General features: G+C 40.9%; 4 non-coding genes across 4 annotated transcripts; all 4 read right to left on the reverse strand.

Moving 5' to 3' along the window:
• Positions 1-5373: 5373 nt before the first annotated feature.
• On the reverse strand, positions 5374-5583 carry LOC135784810 (small nucleolar RNA U3). Its single transcript, XR_010546128.1, has one exon. It is a non-coding gene; the product is annotated as a small nucleolar RNA U3 (small nucleolar RNA).
• A 1033-nt stretch (positions 5584-6616) lies between these two features.
• On the reverse strand, positions 6617-6831 carry LOC135784768 (small nucleolar RNA U3). The gene has a single exon (XR_010546092.1). It is a non-coding gene; the product is annotated as a small nucleolar RNA U3 (small nucleolar RNA).
• A 1038-nt stretch (positions 6832-7869) lies between these two features.
• On the reverse strand, positions 7870-8084 carry LOC135736884 (small nucleolar RNA U3). Its single transcript, XR_010527990.2, has one exon. It is a non-coding gene; the product is annotated as a small nucleolar RNA U3 (small nucleolar RNA).
• A 7451-nt stretch (positions 8085-15535) lies between these two features.
• LOC135736882 (small nucleolar RNA U3) lies at positions 15536-15750 on the reverse strand. Its single transcript, XR_010527988.2, has one exon. It is a non-coding gene; the product is annotated as a small nucleolar RNA U3 (small nucleolar RNA).
• Positions 15751-18894: the final 3144 nt, after the last annotated feature.

An 18894-nucleotide genomic window follows, 5' to 3' on the forward strand; every position in this document is an offset into this window, starting at 1 on the left:
TTGTAGTGTGTGCAGCTTGTCAGCGGTGTGTTGTGTAGTATGCTTGCAGCTAGATCGAGACGACAACACGAAAAAAACCTCATTGCGCAGTTTGAGCAAAACACTGATTCAGGTAGTTTTCCAAACCCGTTGTGTGTTTGCGACAACTAACACCAATAGCCGACTCCACCAAAAATCTATCAACATGTTTGTTGAAATAGGCAACAATCACAGCACTCTCATATCACAACAAGGCAAAAACCACACAGATTTTAATGTTAGTTTACACAAACAAAACAACTATTAGCAAATTCTTTCTTTCAACCTCAAATAATGAACCCACTCTGATCATGCACTTCTCTTCTTTAAACTTATTAGGATTAACAACAACAACAACAACAACATTTATTTATATAGCACATTTAAAACAACACTTGTTGACCAAAGTGCTTTCCAATTCCCTATTTATATAAAACACGAAGGACAAAGCACAACACACATTAAAATTCCTAGAACAATATTCTCAAAGGCAGTTTAAGCACAAACATTACCACTATGGACAATTATAAGCAGCCGAGTAAAGATACATTTTAAGTAAGGATTTAAAACACTCCAGCGAATTGCAGGCTCTAATACCAGACGGTAGATTGTTCCAGAGGCGAGGGGCGGCCACAGAGAAAGCACGATCCCCTTTAGTTTTTAGTCTGGATTTTGGGACACTCAATTTAAAACCAGAGGACGACCTCAACAATCTAGTAGGGTCATAGCATATCAACATGTACGCAATATATTCAGGGGCAAGCCCGTGTAAACCTTTAAAAACCATTAGCAGGACCTTATATTGCACTCTAAATTCCACGGGCAGCCAATGCAATGAAGCAAGCCATGGAGTGATGCTGTCATATTTCCTTGTACCAGTTAAAAGCCTAGCCGCTGCATTTTGTACTAATTGCAGACGGGACAACAGCTTATTAGGCAGGCCCAAATATAAAGAATTACAATAATCAAGTCTGGAAGATATAAAAGCATGTATAACGGTCTCCAAATCCTTAAAATTCAAAAAACTCTTTAATTTAGCAATACCCCTAAGTTGAAAGAAACTAGCTTTCACCACTGCATTGATTTGTTTCTCAAATTTCAACTCTGAGTCGAAAAGCACCCCAAGATTCCTCACTTGGGTGTGAACAATAGTGGACAAGGGACCAAGGTTAATTGCAGACCTCTCAATTCACTTTGATGGCCCAAAAATCAACACCTCTGATTTAGACTCATTTAATTGTAAAATATTTGAGGACATCCATGCTTTGACTTCCTCCAGACAGTCAAATAACACAGTGAGATCAGACCCATCACCACATTTAAATGGAAAATACAATTGGGTGTCGTCTGCATAACAGTGATAAGCAACATTATATTTTTTACAAATCGAACCCAGGGGAAGCATGTATAAGGAGAAAAGAACAGGTCCAAGACAAGAGCCCTGGGGAACCCCCGAGAGAACCGACTGAGCGGCTGATGTGGAATTCCCTAATTCCACAGCAAAAGTTCTTTCTTGTAAATAAGAGGAGAACCATTGCAAAGCATTCCCCTTGATCCTCCCCCAATGACTTAAGCGGTCCAAAAGAATCCTATGGTCCACTGTGTCAAATGCTGCACTGAGGTCGAGCATGACCAGCACAACACAGTTCCCCGCATCTACAGACCTTAAAAGATCATTAGTCACTTTAAGAAGGGTGGTTTCAGTGCTGTGCAGAGGCCTGAATCCAGATTGGAACTTGTCATACAACCCATTAGCATTTAAAAAGTCTAAAAGTTGATTAAGTATCACCTTCTCCACTACCTTTGCCAAAAAAGGTAGCTTCGAAATCGGCCTATAATTATTAACCTCTGATGGGTCAAGGCTGGGTTTTTTTTAACAGCGGTTGCACCAATGCATGCTTAAAATAGGAGGGTACAATTCCCTCCGCAATGCTCTCATTCACTATAGATGTGATCACAGACCCCACCACGTCCCAGGCCTGGATTAACAGCCGTGGAGGGATAACATCAAGAGAACAGTAGGCTGGTTTCAGGTGTTGCACAATCTCTAAAAGGTGCGTTGATGTAACTGGTTCAAATCTCGATAACTGACCACCAGTGTATAAAACAGGGGGTGGTACTATGTGGCCAAACAGCCTGCAAATTACAAATACTCTTTCTAATATCAGCAATCTTATCCATAAAGAATTGTGAAAAAGTATTACAAGACAACCCCGCATTTTCAGCCACAGAAAATGAAGCAGGGTTTAAAACCAAGTTAATAGTACTGAATAACACTTTCGGACAATGGTGATGCTTAGCAATTAAATCAGAAAAGTATTGGGCCTTTGCTGTTTTAATAAATTGCTGATAGTGTGGGATTTTTATGTTGTTTTGTTGGTCGGTATGTCATGTTGTAGTTGATGTGTGCCGTTGTGCTTTCTGTGCTGAGATATGTGAGTAAATGTCTGTGTGTAAAGTTGAGAGGCTGTGGTTTCGGTTGGGGGAGAGACCAGCAAACGCTGATAACAAAGCCCTGAAGAGAAAACACGCAGAACAGATGGTTTCAATAAACAAGTTGTTTGCTTTATAACTATGTTATATTTAGAGAAAGTGAAAATTAGTATGTTTAACTAATGAATGCATTTAACCAATTCATGAACAATGGAGTACTGTTGTGTTGTTGAATAATTATGTTTTACATATTTACTGCCTACATTTCATGCTGATTGCTAAAAGTGTTAAAGTTACAAAGATGTCCAAATAAGGACTGTGGAAATTGATTTTGTTTCATGTTATATTTCTTTAATTAATCATTTTATTCTATAAACATTGTGTGTTTTATATATGCACTGAGCTATTATGTAGAAATGAGGTGTTTATGTTTGAGAGTGGAGAGTTACCAGTTTTTGTGTGTGTGCTGCAAGGAGGAATTTAGGAATTTACGACTGGTATCGATCAAGATAAGAGAGAGGCCTGAGGGGGAAAGCAAACAGGCGACTATGTCATTAACTAATGCCTTAATGTTCACAGGATGAAATATGCAATGTATTTCTTACTTAATCAGTATTAATCATTGAATAATTGATGTAGTAAATATAAGATGTTGTCTTTGATAAATGTGTATTAACCAATGAAATGAAGGTTGCATACAGAATAACTTAATGGGGGCAGGGCAGCTCAACCTTGAAGAACAGAATCTCCTGTGTGTCTGTGTGTTTGTGTTTTCTTTGCTAACAGATGGTTTTTAATAATGATTAAAGTGTTTCCTTAGAAGTAGTATTGCAGTAAAAGATTTAATATGTGTTTATCTATCTAAAGAAGTTAATGTGTGCCTTATTCATATAACCAATTTTACAAATAATGAAATGATGTCATGATATTGAAATATGTTTTACATAATAATCACTTTCATCTTACAGCTTATGTTTTTTATAAATGAATGTTTTATTAATGATTTGTTTTTAAGAAAGCATTATAACATGCTATTCAAAGTGGAGGAGTACTGGAGAGGAACTGCAGGGCTCCCAGGGATGAGAGGAGAACAGTTTGTTTTTCTTTGTCTATGTGTGTCCATCTTTGCCTACAGGCTAAAATTGGGTGTGGTGATGGAGTCAGATGGACGAGGGGAACGGCCTTTGTGGGTGGAGATTTTCTGAAGAAAGATCGACGTCACATATCTTATAAATATGCATGTTACTTCCTGAGCTGGTTGTTCGCTACTTGAGAGGACCCAGCGCTGTTAAACTTTTTCAATCTGATCAATAAATATTTGAACTTAGATATTCGTATCTTGTGCCTTTCCTCTAAATTATGAACATGCAAATGGACGCCTTAAAGTCCAACAATAGGTCATCATTGCTTCTTTTAAAATCTCATATGAGACTTGCAGCTTATCCTTTTTCCATTTCCTCTCCGCCTGTCTCCATTTTTGTCTAATAAATCGACTGTCAGCATTAATCCAGGACTGGGGGGTAGCTATAGATTTTACCTTTTTCATAGGAGCAACATGGTCCAAAATGACATTACACTTTGTGTTAAAAACAGCAAGCAGCTCCTCTGAACCCATATTGACTATCGTCGGATCTTTAACTAAAAACGGTGCATGAGAGTTAAAAGACACAGAAAACTTTGAAACTACCTGTGCATTTAAATGCCTGGTGTAGCGGACCACAGTCTCATGGCCTGTAGAAGGCGCAGCAATCATCAATTTAAACAAAATTAAAAAATTATCTGACAGACCAATATTGTCTATTGTGAGGTCACATACAGGAGCCCCCCATGTCAAGACCAGGTCCAACGTGTGACCCTGAGCATGTGTGGAGCCCAGTACACATTGATTAAGATTAAATGAATCAAGCAAAGATAAAAAATCTTGTACTAGGGGCTTGTCAGGACAGCAGATGTGAATATGAAAATCACCTAAAATAACCAGATTATCACAGCCAGGAATCAAAAAAGATAGCAGCTCAGAAAATTCCATAATAAAATTTCTGTTGTAGCTAGGAGGTCTGTATATAAGTGCACACATAACAGGCACAATTAAGTCCACCTTAAATACTTGTACCTCAAAGCTCACAAAAACATCTACCGCAATTTGTTTGCATTTAAAACAATTCTTAAAAATAGTAGCAATCCCACCACCACGACCATGAGGTCGCGGTGAGCTCAAAAAGTTATAATTACACGGGGATGCTTCAGACAGTGAGACCTGATCCTGCCCATTAAGCCAGGTCTCAGTCAAAAAAAAGAGATCAACGTCTCTTGACAGAATAATGTCATTGATTGCAAATGACTTATTGACGATAGACCTCGTATTTACTAGGGCCATCTTCACGTATACAGCAGGAGACACATCACTATGTGTAGATACAGACGAGGCATACTCTAGGCAGCGAAGGTTGATATGGTTAACCCCCCTCTTCCTCTTAAAACTCTGCCGTATATGATTAAAACCAAAATACGCATCTCGGTGCGGTGGCATAACTGCTACTAGATGCGAGTACCTCACATGTTCTCTCCAAAGAGCCGACCCCGGGACCTTCTCTGCTGAACCCGCATATCCAAGGCATCCTGCTATAAAAGCACGCTCTCTGCTCTGTTTCACTCGCGCGCCTCCTCGCTTTCCTCGTCTTTTACTGCGCTTTCTGCGGAGTCGAAAACAATCCGGCCAGCCACTTAAATCCACAGGTAGATGGGGAAAACATGGGGATCTCAGGGCTTTCGACCACCTGAGCAGCTCGATGCCAGCGCAACCGTTCTCCGAAGACTGAGTAAAAATTCCCGATCATAAACTTGCTGCACAAATAACGATAAAAACGGATTTAAAACAAACAAAACGTAAAACAGGGACAGCAACCGACGGCATGCCGAGTGACTCACAGGCGCCATCTCGTAAACTATAACTTTTAATTGAAAGAACATTCATCAATAGCAATGATCTGTGATAATGATCAGCAACCATTCCTTGATTCATGCTCAGAGAAGCACATCAACACTCTTCATCGTGGTTCTAGAGACTCAACTCTTTCAAAACACATTTCCCAGTTTAGAAACTATAGAAATGATCCCTGAAAGCATAGTCTTGACATCTCACCGCGCTTACCGAACACAACTTCTGACAGACGATGAACCTGAATGATGGTAAGTTGTGGCCTTATGATTCTGAGAGGGACAAAAGGCTCAGAAACACAAAACTATAAAACCTTCATTATGGATTGTAGTTAATGAATGTATGTGTGCAAATCGGTTAAAAACAATGCGTTATTTGAAGTATTTAGGGATACAACATTGGCATGGGCAGTCGTCGACTACTCGATAGAGAGTCTGGCTTATATCCCGAGAGTTGCCGGTTCGAGTCTCATGGCCTGCAGGTTGCGACTGGTTGCAGGCTGGATTTTGGCGGGATTTTGCTATCGCGGACAGATTTCCAAGGTCCGCCACAAAACCCTCGTATCGCGACCAAATCGGACCTCGTTACGGCTGCCGAAGGTCGTTATGTATAAGTATGCCAGCAACGTGATTCGAACCCGTCTCGAGCTGTCACAGACCCACAAATACTTTCAAACCTGTTTGATATTATCCCCAAGAGATCTCGTAATGTGAGCGATACACAATGACAACTCGTAAGTGATCCAGCCAATCCCAGTGCAGATGGTATAAACAGAGAAAGGTCTACCAATTGAAGGGCACGTTGATCATCCATTCATGAAGCAATGGCCTGATAGTTGAAATTTCTCGCCAGAATTTATGTGAGAAAATGTATTTTCGCTGATGGTCAGGAACGCCTCTTTATCGAGTGTTTTGTAGTGTGTGCAGCTTGTCAGTGGTGTGTTGTGTAGTATGCTTGCAGCTAGATCAAGACGACAACACGAAAAGAAACCTTGTTGTGCAGTTTGAGCAAAACACTGATTCAGGTAGTTTTCCAAACCCGTTGTGTGTTTGCGACAACTAACACCAATAGCCGACTATCAAAAATCTATCAACATGTTTGTTGAAATAGGCAACAACCACAGCACTCTCATATCACAACAAGGCAAAAACCACACAGATTTTAATGTTAGTTTACACAAACAAAACAACTATTGGCACATTCTTTCTTTCAACCTCAAATAATGAACCCACTCTGATCATGCACTTCTCTTCTTTAAACTTATTAGAATTAAAGAACATTCATCAATAGCAATGATCTGTGATAATGATCAGCAACCATTCCTTGATTCATGCTCAGAGAAGCACATCAACACTCTTCATCGTGGTTCCAGAGATTCAACTCTTTCAAAACACATTTCCCAGTTTAGAAACTATAGAAATGATCCCTGAAAGCATAGTCGTGACATCTCACCGCGCTTACCGAACACAACTTCTGACAGACGATGAACCTGAATGATGGTAAGTTGTGGCCTTATGATTCTAAGAGCGACAAAAGGCTCAGAAACACAAAACTATAAAACCTTCATTATGGATTGTAGTTAATGAATGGATGTGTGCAAATCTGTTAAAAACAATGCGTTATTTGAAGTATTTAGGGATACAACATTGGCATGGGCAGTCGTCGACTACTCGATAGAGAGTCTGGCTTATATCCCGAGAGTTGCCGGTTCGAGTCCCATGGCCTGCAGGTTGCGACTGGTTGCAGGCTGGATTTTGGCGGGATTTTGCTATCGCGGACAGATTTCCAAGGTCCGCCACAAAACCCTCGTATCGCGACCAAATCGGACCTCGTTACGGCTGCTGAAGGTCGTTATGTATAAGTATGCCAGGACCGTGATTCGAACCTGTCTCGAGCTGTCACAGACCCACAAATACTTTCAAACCGGTTTGATATTATCCCCAAGAGATCTCGTAATGTGAGCGACACAATGACAACTCGTAAGTCATCCAGCCAATCCCAGTGCAGATGGTATTAACAGAGAAAGGTCCACCAATTGAAGGGCACGTTGATCATCCATTCATGGAGCAACGGCCTGATAGTTGAAATTTCTCGGCAGAATTTATGTGAGAAAATGAATTTTCGCTGATGGTCAGGAACGCCTCTTTATTGAGTAATTTGTAGCGTGTGCAGCTCGTCAGCGGTGTGTTGTGTAGTATGCTTGCAGCTAGATCAAGACGACAACACGAAAAGAAACCTCATTGCACAGTTTGAGCAAAACACTGATTCAGGTAGTTTTCCAAACCCGTTGTGTGAGCTTGCGACAACTAACACCAATAGTGGACTTTACCAAAAATCTATCAACACGTTTGTTGAAATAGGCAACAACCACAGCACTCTCACATCAACACAACAAGGCAAAAGCCACACAGATTTTAATGTTGGTTTATACAAACAAAACAACTACTGGCACATTCTTTCTTTCAACCTCAAATAATGAACCCACTCTGATCATGCACTTCTCTTCTTTAAACTTATTAGGATTAAAGAACATTCATCAATAGCAATGATCTGTGATTAAAATCACCAACCATTCCTTGAGTTACGCTCAGAGAAGCACATCAATATTCTTCATCATGGTTCAAGCGATTCAACTCTTTCAAAACACATTTCCTAGTTTAGAGACTATAGAAATGATCCCTGAAAGCATAGTCTTGACATCTCACCGCGCTTACCGAATACAACTTCTGACAGACGATGAACCTGAATGATGGTAAGTTGTGGCCTTATGATTCTGAGAGGGACAAAAGGCTCAGAAACACAAAACTATAAAACCTTCATTATGGATTGTAGTTAATGAATGGATGTGTGCAAATCTGTTAAAAACAATGCGTTATTTGAAGTATTTAGGGATACAACATTGGCATGGGCAGTCGTCGACTACTCGATAGAGAGTCTGGCTTATATCCCGAGAGTTGCTGGTTCGAGTCTCACGGCCTGCAGGTTGCGACTGGTTGCAGGTTGGATTTTGGCGGGATTTTGCTATCGCGGACAAATTTCCAAGGTCTGCCACAAAACCCTTGTATCGCGACCAAATCGGACCTTGTTACGGCTGCCGAAGGTCGTTATGTATAAGTATGCCAGCAACGTGATTCGAACCTGTCTCGAGCTGTCACAGACCCACAAATACTTTCAAACCTGTTTGATATTATCCCCAAGAGATCTCGTAATGTGAGCGACACAATGACAACTCGTAAGTCATCCAGCCAATCCCAGTGCAGATGGTATTAACAGAGAAATCATCATGATTCAAAGACAAAAAATGGACATCATGATTCAAAGACAAAAAATGGGCAGCAACTGAATAGTTAACACATTTTCTTCTGATAGAACTCTTATGTTCACTAATTCTTTGTTTTAGTTGACGTGAAGTTTTTCCAACACAACCCAAACCACAAGGACACCGGATCAAATAAACAACATGTGTAGAGACACGCTGAACAGATCGTGCATCGTAGCTCCGTCGAGTTCATCATCTAAAAGCTTTTTTTTTACCATCTTATTCCTATTTATATAATATAACTTATTAGTTTTACATAGGAATACTTTACCGTGACGATTATTGAGCAGTACTACCACGTGAAACTATTTATCACTAATAAACACCCAGTGTTAGCATATAGCCCGCTAGCATCCACACGGTGGAGGCTGAAGCTAGCATTTTCCGATCTAATGGCGGATTCATCTGATATATGCTTTTCTGACCTATCCTCACCTGAGCGGGAAGCTGTGGAGGAGTTGTTTCCCGGTTTTAGCAGATCCAAGGCGAGGTACAGCGCCCACTTCACCCTGCCTTCCGACGTCCACAAGCGAGCAACAAACATGCATTCCACGCGATGCAGCTTCACGGACCGTGAACGACATGAAAGCGATCGGGAAGCTGTGGAGGAACCGCTGCCCGGCCTTCGCAGATTCAGCAAGCCCCACATCACCCTGGCCCCAGACGTTCGCAGGCGACCGAGGCGTGTCACAACCGAACACCCCACGAGATGCAGCTCCGGGGACCGCGTTCGGGTAAACGAAGACGCCATCGCCCAGCATGAAAGCGGTAAGACTCCGCTTGTTATTGTAACATGTACTACTTGCCACATGTATAGTTTAGCTTCTGCTGTTAGCATAGAGGGGTTTACATGCACGAAGTGTATTGAAGTATTAAGGTTAACTGAGAATGTTGCTGAACTAGAATCGCGCATCCGAACGCTAGTTGAGGATAGCAAAACCGCTAATGTTACTGTCGCAAATAATCTATCGAGGGAAAAGGCTAATGGCTCGGTTCTGACATCAGATGCTAATATAAATATTACAAATACTGTATCGAGCGCGCATAGTGTTTATCAAAATACACATGGCTCGGTTCCGTCATCAGAGTCAAGTCGGCGGTCAAACTGGGTGACTGTTAGGCGGCATAGTCATATAAGGCGTCCTTCTAAGACCCATAACGTAACGACAATTTCTAACAGATTCGATCCCCTAAGGAGTATACCAGCTGAAACACCTTTTAAAAGTGCCCTGGTCATTGGAGATTCTATACTCAGGAACACTAACATTGAGGCACCAAACACCATAGTCGACTGTATACCGGGAGCCAGAACGTCTGACATTAGATCCAAACTTAAAGTGCTGGCTAATGCTAAGCGGAAGTTTTCTAAGATTGTTATTCACGCCGGCACGAATGACACTAGGCTCCGCCAGTCGGAAATCACCAAAGATAATATTAAGGAGATGTGTGAAATTGCAAAAACAATGTCAGACAATGTAATATGCTCTGGTCTCCTCCCAGCCTACCGGGGAGATGAAACACATAGTAGATTAGTGTCTCTCAATGGATGGATGTCAAAGTGGTGCCCTCAGCATAACGTAGGGTTTATAGACAATTGGAAGCATTTCTGGGGAAGACCATTTCTCCTAAACCGAGATGGCCTTCATCCGTCATCGGAAGGAAGTGCTATACTCACTAAAAATCTGATCAATAGTCTTAATTCTGATATAGTCTGACTACCCAGGGCCCAGGTCAGGAAACAGACGGATCGGCTTAACCGTCCATCTGTTAGCTGCCGTGATATGTCAAGACCACTTATATCCCAGCACTTCGAGTCAATCTTACCGAAATATCAGCACATTTCAACTGTATCTGTTCCCCGAACAAATAAATACAGGGCACCGCTTGTTACATCTGGTACAAATCTGATTCAAATAAAATTAGAAAACAATACATTAACAGATGAATCTCGAATCTTAAAATTCGGCCTTCTTAACATTAGATCGCTTACCAATAAAGAACCTATTGTCAATGAAATAATTACAGACCAAAACTTAGATGTACTCTGTTTAACAGAAACCTGGCTTAAAGCAGACGACTACATTAGTTTAAATGAATCCACCCCACAAGACTATTATTATAAACACGAACCTCGATTAAAGGGGAGAGGGGGTGGTGTAGCTACAATATACAACACAATGTTTAAAGTAAACCAAAAATCTGAGCTAAAATTTAAATCATTTGAATTAATGTTGTTAAATATGGAAATAACTGATCGTAACCACAAACAGCTTTCTTTTGCTTTAGCGACAATCTATAGACCACCGGGCCACCATGCAGATTTCCTTAATGAAATAGCAGATTTCCTATCTGAGCTTGTAGTCACTGTAGATAAAGCTCTTATTGTTGGTGATTTTAATGTCCATGTGGACAACCCAAAAGACGCATTAGGACGTGCGTTTATAGATGTTCTAAATTCTCTCAATATTAGACAAAACGTGACAGGGCCAACGCATACTCGTAATCACACATTAGACTTAATTCTGTCACTCTGACTCAATATTAATGACGTCGAAATATCACCTCAGAGTGATGCAGTTTCTGACCATTACCTTGTGTCATACACTGTACTTCTAGATAGGATCACTCAATCTACAACATGCTACCGACTAGCCAGAACAATAATTTCCACCACTAAAGATAGCTTTATTAGCACTCTTCCAGACCTGTCCCAAATGAAACATGTAGCAGATAACTGTGACGATCTAGATATTGAAATAGAAAACCTAAACAATGTCTGTTCTAACACATTGGATGCCGTTGCTCCCATTCGAAAAAAGAGATTCAAAGAAAAACCGCCAGCTCCATGGTATGACCATCACACAGCAGCCCTTAAAAAGGCAGCTAGAAAAATGGAAAGAAATTATAGAAGCACAAAGTTAGAAGTATGGCACGCAGCATGGAAACAGAGTGTTAAACACTACAGACAGGCTATTAAAACCGCCAGATCTGCATATCTTAGCAAGCTTATAAATGAGAATCATAATAACCCTTGTTTCCTCTTTAGCACAGTTGCGAAACTGACTAGAAACAAAGAACAAACAGAAACCAATAGTAAACTTCAACACAATAGTAACGACTTCATGAACTTCTTTTCTAATAAAATTTCGGATATTAGGGAAAACATCGTAGCTACCCAGGCAGCCACCACTCTACCCATTAGTTCACTTAACACTAGACTACCATACGAACATCTTGATTCATTTAAACCTACTACAATAGATGAGCTCTCTAAACTAGTCACATCATCCAAATCATCGTCCTGTATATTAGACCCCGTTCCCACAAAACTACTTAAAGAAGTATTCCCTGTAGTGTCAACCCCGGTTCTAAATATCTTTAACTCATCGCTAGAAATAGGATACGTTCCAACAGCTTTCAAACTAGCAGTTATTAAACCGCTGATTAAAAAACCACAGCTTGACCAAGGAGAACTTAATAACTTTAGACCAATCTCAAATCTCCCTTTTCTTTCGAAAATATTAGAAAAGGTAGTGGCAAGCCAGTTACGCACATTCTTGACAAATAATAGTACATATGAAAAGTTCCAATCAGGATTCAGGCCCCACCATAGCACAGAGACAGCGTTGCTTAGAGTTACAAATGACCTCCTATTAACATCCGATCGTGGTGAAATCTCAATTCTTATATTACTAGACATTAGTGCAGCATTTGACACAATAGACCACAGAATCCTACTCAATAGACTAGAAAACTATGTTGGTATCAGTGGTCAGGCGCTAGCCTGGTTTAGGTCATATCTAACCAATCGCTATCACTTTGTTTATGTAAATGAGGAAGAGTCATATCACTCCCTGGTTAAATACGGTGTACCGCAGGGATCAGTTTTAGGTCCTATCCTGTTCTCGTTATACATGTTACCCCTAGGAGACATTATCAGGAAACATTACATAAGTTTTCACTGCTATGCGGATGATACCCAGCTTTACATCTCCTCGCATCCCAGCAAAACACACTCGTTTTCTAAGCTAAAAGACTGCATTAGCGATGTTAGTGACTGGATGGCACATAACTTTCTTAAGCTCAACTCCAATAAGACAGAGGTACTTATTATTGAACCAAATCGCTACAAACATAATATGTCAGATTACAAATTGCACATAGATGGCTGTACTGTGGTGCCATCTTCCACGGTTAGGAACTTAGGTGTGATGTTCGACAGCAACTTATCCTTTGATAGTCATATCGCCAACGTCTGCCGCACAGCATTCTTCCATCTTAGAAATATCTCAAAAATACGCCATATACTGTCTACATCTGACGCAGAGAAGCTTATTCATGCTTTTATGACCTCTAGAATAGACTATTGTAACTCGCTACTCGGGGGATGCCATTCAAATCAGGTCAACAAGCTTCAGCTAGTTCAAAACGCTTCTGCAAGGGTACTTACTCGATCTAAGAAGTATGACCACATAAGCCCAATTCTGGCATCTTTACACTGGCTACCAGTTAAATATCGCATCCAATTTAAAATATCACTAATCACCTACAAAGCTTTAAATGGCTTAGCACCCTCATATCTTAGAGAATTACTATCCGAATACAATCCATCACGCACACTACGGTCGCAAAATTCTGGCCTATTGATTATCCCTAGACTATCAAAAGTGTCTAAAAGTGGAAGATCCTTTTCCTACTTAGCCCCTAAGCTCTGAAATGATTTACCAACCGATGTCCGAGAATCAGACACAGTCGATCATTTTAAATCTAGACTTAAAACTTTTCTCTTCAACAAAGCATTCGCATAATTTGTCTAGTAAAGGTTCTTAACTCGCAATAGTTATTTTCACGGAAAAAAGCACTCACGGTCATAACACAGACCAACCAAATAAATAAATAAAAACCTTTTCTGCATGAACACTTAAAATGAATTGCATTAAATAGTTTGCCACCGTTTGCCACTGAACCTGCATTAACGACGACAGTGGGGCTTCCGGCCTTAGTCAAACGGTTTGGCACGTATAGTCGGGTTGCGATTTTGGTGCTTTCGTGTGTCTTGTGAATAGTATGCCATACAGACCCGTTTGCCACTGAACCTGCATTAACGAAGACAGTGGGGCCTCCAGCCTTAGTCAAACGGGTTGGTATGTATGGTCGGGTTGCGTTTTTCGCGCTTTCGTGTGTCTTGTGAATAGTATGCCATACATACCCGTTTGCCACTGAACCTGCATTAACGACGACAGTGGGGCCTCCAGCCTTAGTCAAACGGGTTGGCACGTATGGTCGGGTTGCGATTTTGGCGCTATCGTAAGTCTTATGAATAGTATGCCATACAGACCCGTTTGCCACTGAACCTGCATTAACGACGACAGTGGGGCCTCCAGCCTTAGTCAAACGGGTTGGTATGTATGGTCGGGTTGCGTTTTTCGCGCTTTCGTGTGTCTTGTGAATAGTATGCCATACAGACCCGTTTGCCACTGAACCTGCATTAACGACGACAGTGGGGCCTCCAGCCTTAGTCAAACGGGTTGGCACGTATGGTCGGGTTGCGATTTTGGCGCTATCGTAAGTCTTATGAATAGTATGCCATACAGACCCGTTTGCCACTGAACCTGCATTAACGACGACAGTGGGGCTTAAGGCCTTAGTCAAACGGGTCGTCAGGTTTCATTTTCTCTTAAAGATCGGAAGGTGACCCTTATTTACCATATATACCCTCGCATTGGGCCCCCAATTTGCTAAATCCTCAACTGTGGATAACATAATTATGCCGCAATATTTAGTCTGTCTGGAACTAAGCTGAGTTAAACCACATCACTGTGTGACACTTCAATACATATGAACGGCCGCTACGCTAATACGATTTTGTTTTTCTCTCCCTGTCTCGTCCTCGACCCGAGGACGAGACAAACAGACCCAGTCCCGGTAGATGTGAAAGTCGGCACACCTCTGATCTACTGGCTGTCCTTCAACGTTATGCCCAGCTGATACCTGACCAACGATCACCGGCAGAACCGCTTAATCTCCGCTAAATCTCCATTTCCGTTCTCCCAAGGGTTTTTCCCTCCTAGGACTTATTTTTCCTCGGATAAAAGCCCGGGGTTTTTTTTTCTCCTAGGGGGTTTTTCACCCCGGGGAGGCAGCCTTTTTGGGCTTTACCTAGCTTCCTCTTCTATACGTTGCTTTAGTAATACGTGCAATTATAATATTGAGTCATAGCCGCAGCAAATTTAACTGCTCATGCTATCATGTATTTTGTTGTGCTATCTGTCGTTTTCTGTGCTTTTCACTGCTTCTATTTATGTAAAGCTGCTTTGAAACAATTGACTTTTGTGAAAAGCGCTATATAAATAAAATTGAATTGAATTGAATAGAAAGGTCCACCAATTGAAGGGCACGTTGATCATCCATTCATGAAGCAATGGCCTGATAGTTGAAATTTCTCGCCAGAATTTATGTGAGAAAATGTATTTTCGCTGATGGTCAGGAACGCCTCTTTATCGAGTGTTTTGTAGTGTGTGCAGCTTGTCAGCGGTGTGTTGTGTAGTATGCTTGCAGCTAGATCAAGACGACAACACGAAAAGAAACCTCGTTGCGCAGTTTGAGCAAAACACTGATTCAGGTAGTTCTCCAAACCCGTTGTGTGTTTGCGACAACTAACACCAATAGCCGACTCCACCAAAAATCTATCAACATGTTTGTTGAAATAGGCAACAACCACAGCACTCTCATATCACAACAAGGCAAAAACCACACGGATTTTAATGTTAGTTTACACAAACAAAACAACTATTGGCACATTCTTTCTTTCAACCTCAAATAATGAACCCACTCTGATCATGCACTTCTCTTCTTTAAACTTATTAGGATTAAAGAACATTCATCAATAGCAATGATCTGTGATAATGATCAGCAACCATTCCTTGATTCATGCTCAGAGAAACACATCAACATTCTTCATCGTGGTTCAAGAGATTCAACTCTTTCGAAACACATTTCCTAGTTTAGCGACTATAGAAATGATTCCTGAAAGCATAGTCTTGACATCTCACCGCGCTTACCGAACACAACTTCTGATAGACGATGAACCTGAATGATGGTAAGTTGTGGCCTTACAATTCTGAGAGGGACAAAAGGCTCAGAAACACAAAACTATAAAACCTTCATTATGGATTGTAGTTAATGAATGGATGTGTGCAAATCTGTTAAAAACAATGCGTTATTTGAAGTATTTAGGGATACAACATTGGCATGGGCAGTCGTCGACTACTCGTTAGAGAGTCTGGCTTATATCCCGAGAGTTGCCGGTTCGAGTCTCACGGCCTACTGGTTGCAGGTTGGATTTTGGCGGGATTTTGCTATCGCGGACAGATTTCCAAGGTCTGCCACAAAACCCTTGTATCGCGACCAAATCGGACCTCGTTACGGCTGCCGAAGGTCGTTATGTATAAGTATGCAAGGACCGTGATTCTAACTAGGGCTGTCACTTTTGTGAAAAAATCATTTTCGATTTTTAATATATAAGTGTTCATTGAATCGATTGTAAAATCGATTTTCCATGTCTAAAAAGACGTTTCCATTTTCAACGCCAAATAACAGACAAATGTAAAGAGAGTGCCTGAAACGCACAAGTCAGCAATATTTCTAATTCGTTGTCATTAAGTTTCATGCAGAATAATACTAATACTAATAAAAACAGCAACAGTAGTGCAACATTCTCTAAAAAATATGCAGAGTGGACTGCTGCCATAAATGAAAAACATTACTGCAGGCTTCAACCGGCTGCTTTTATGATTTAGGCAATTAAAAAATTATTTTAAATAATGATTCGATCCATTTCAAACAACTGTTCAAAAATGAAACTTTAAATAGACTTACTTGAAGTTGAGAACATGCTGTGTATTTTTTTTTTTTACGTAACCGACACTTAGGCGGCACTAGGCAGGCATAATGAAATGCGCAAAAAGGCTAGGGCCATTACAAATTATTGGTCAGGAAAACAAGTCGATCAACATTTTAGGGGTCAAGAGCAGAGCGCTTTTCATTCACTATATGTCCATCTGTTGAGAAGACGCACTCCGACCGCACTGATGTCCCAGGGAAACTCGGGTACATTCACCTAATGTACTTTCGGAATTATTTATTTTCTTTTTCTGCTTGTTAGTGAGTTTTGTTACATCCATATTTTTAACTGTTTAATTCTTTTAAAATTAATAGTGTACATATTTGGTGTAAATCGATTGCCTATTTTCGTTTTCGAAACTTTTTTTGGTTGGTCCGATCGATTGTGCAATCGATTTTCGAACGAAAAGTGACAGCCCTAATTCTAACCTGTCTCGAGCTGTCACAGACCCACAAATACTTTCAAACCTGTTTGATATTATCCCCACGAGATCTCGTAATGTGAGCGACACAAAGACATCTCGTAAGTCATCCAGCCAATCCCAGTGCAGATGGTATTAACAGAGAAAGGTCTACCAATTGAAGGGCACGTTGATCATCCATTCATGAAGCAATGGCCTGATAGGTGAAATTTCTCGCCAGAATTTATGTGAGAAAATGTATTTTCGCCGATGGTCAGGAACGCCTCTTTATCAAGTGTTTTGTAGCGTGTGCAGCTTGTCAGCGGTGTGTTGTGTAGTATGCTTGCAGCTAGATCAAGACGACAACACGAAAAGAAACCTTGTTGCGCAGTTTGAGCAAAACACTGATTCAGGTAGTTTTCCAAACCCGTTGTGTGAGCTTGCGACAACTAACACCAATAGTGGACTCTACCAAAAATCTATCAACATGTTTGTTGAAATAGGCAACAACCACAGCACTCTCACATCAACACAACAAGGCAAAAACCACACAGATTTTAATGTTGGTTTACACAAACAAAACAACTACTGGCACATTCTTTGCACAGTTTGAGCAAAACACTGATTCAGGTAGTTTTCCAAACCCGTTGTGTGAGCTTGCGACAACTAACACCAATAGTGGACTCTACCAAAAATCTATCAACACGTTTGTTGAACTAGGCAACAACCACAGCACTCTCATATCACAACAAGGCAAAAACCACACGGATTTTAATGTTAGTTTACACAAACAAAACAACTATTGGCACATTCTTTCTTTCAACCTCAAATAATGAACCCACTCTGATCATGCACTTCTCTTCTTTAAACTTATTAGGATTAAAGAACATTCATCAATAGCAATGATCTGTGATAATGATCAGCAAGGTTGCGACTGGTTGCAGGTTGGATTTTGGCGGGATTTTGCTATCACGGACAGATTTCAACGGGCTGCCACAAAACACTGGTATCACGACCAAATCGGACCTCGTTACAGCTGCCGAAGGTCGTTATGTATAAGTATGCCAGGACCGTGATTCTAACCTGTCTCGAGCTGTCACAGACCCACAAATACTTTCAAACCTGTTTGATATTATCCCCACGAGATCTCGTAATGTGAGCGACACAATGACAACTCGTAGATTTCCAAGGTCTGCCACAAAACCCTCGTATCGCGACCAAATCTGACCTTGTTACGGCTGCCGAAGATCGTTATGTATAAGTATGCCAGCAACGTGATTCGAACCTGTCTCGAGCTGTCACAGACCCACAAATACTTTCAAACCTGTTTGATATTATCCCCACGAGATCTCGTAATGTGAGCGACACAACGACAACTCGTAAGTCATCCAGCCAATCCCAGTGCAGATGGTATTAACAGAGAAAGGTCTACCAATTGAAGGGCACGTTGATCATCCATTCATGAAGCAATGGCCTGATAGTTAAAATTTCTCGCCAGAATTTATGTGAGAGAATGTATTTTCGCTGATGGTCAGGAACGCCTCTTTATCAAGTGTTTTGTAGCGTGTGGAGCACGTCAGCGGTGTGTTGTGTAGTATGCATGCAGCTACATCAAGACGACAACACGAAAAGAAACCTTGTTTCTTGAAATTTCTCGCCAGAGTTTATGTGAGAAAATTTATTTTCGCTGATGGTCAGGAATGCCTCTTTATATGATGTTTTATTAAAAAAAAATCTCATAATATTTAACTTAGTTCGGGAGGAACACGTCAAATAAACTACTCAAGTGCCTCCAGCTGTCCGCAATCAGCTAATCAACCAATACGCTAGTATCACCAGCTGTCTACAATTAGTAATCAACAAATACTCTAGTATCACCAGCT

Source organism: Paramisgurnus dabryanus, chromosome 2 (assembly GCF_030506205.2).
Source record: "Paramisgurnus dabryanus chromosome 2, PD_genome_1.1, whole genome shotgun sequence".
Classification (NCBI taxonomy): Eukaryota; Metazoa; Chordata; class Actinopteri; order Cypriniformes; family Cobitidae; genus Paramisgurnus; species Paramisgurnus dabryanus.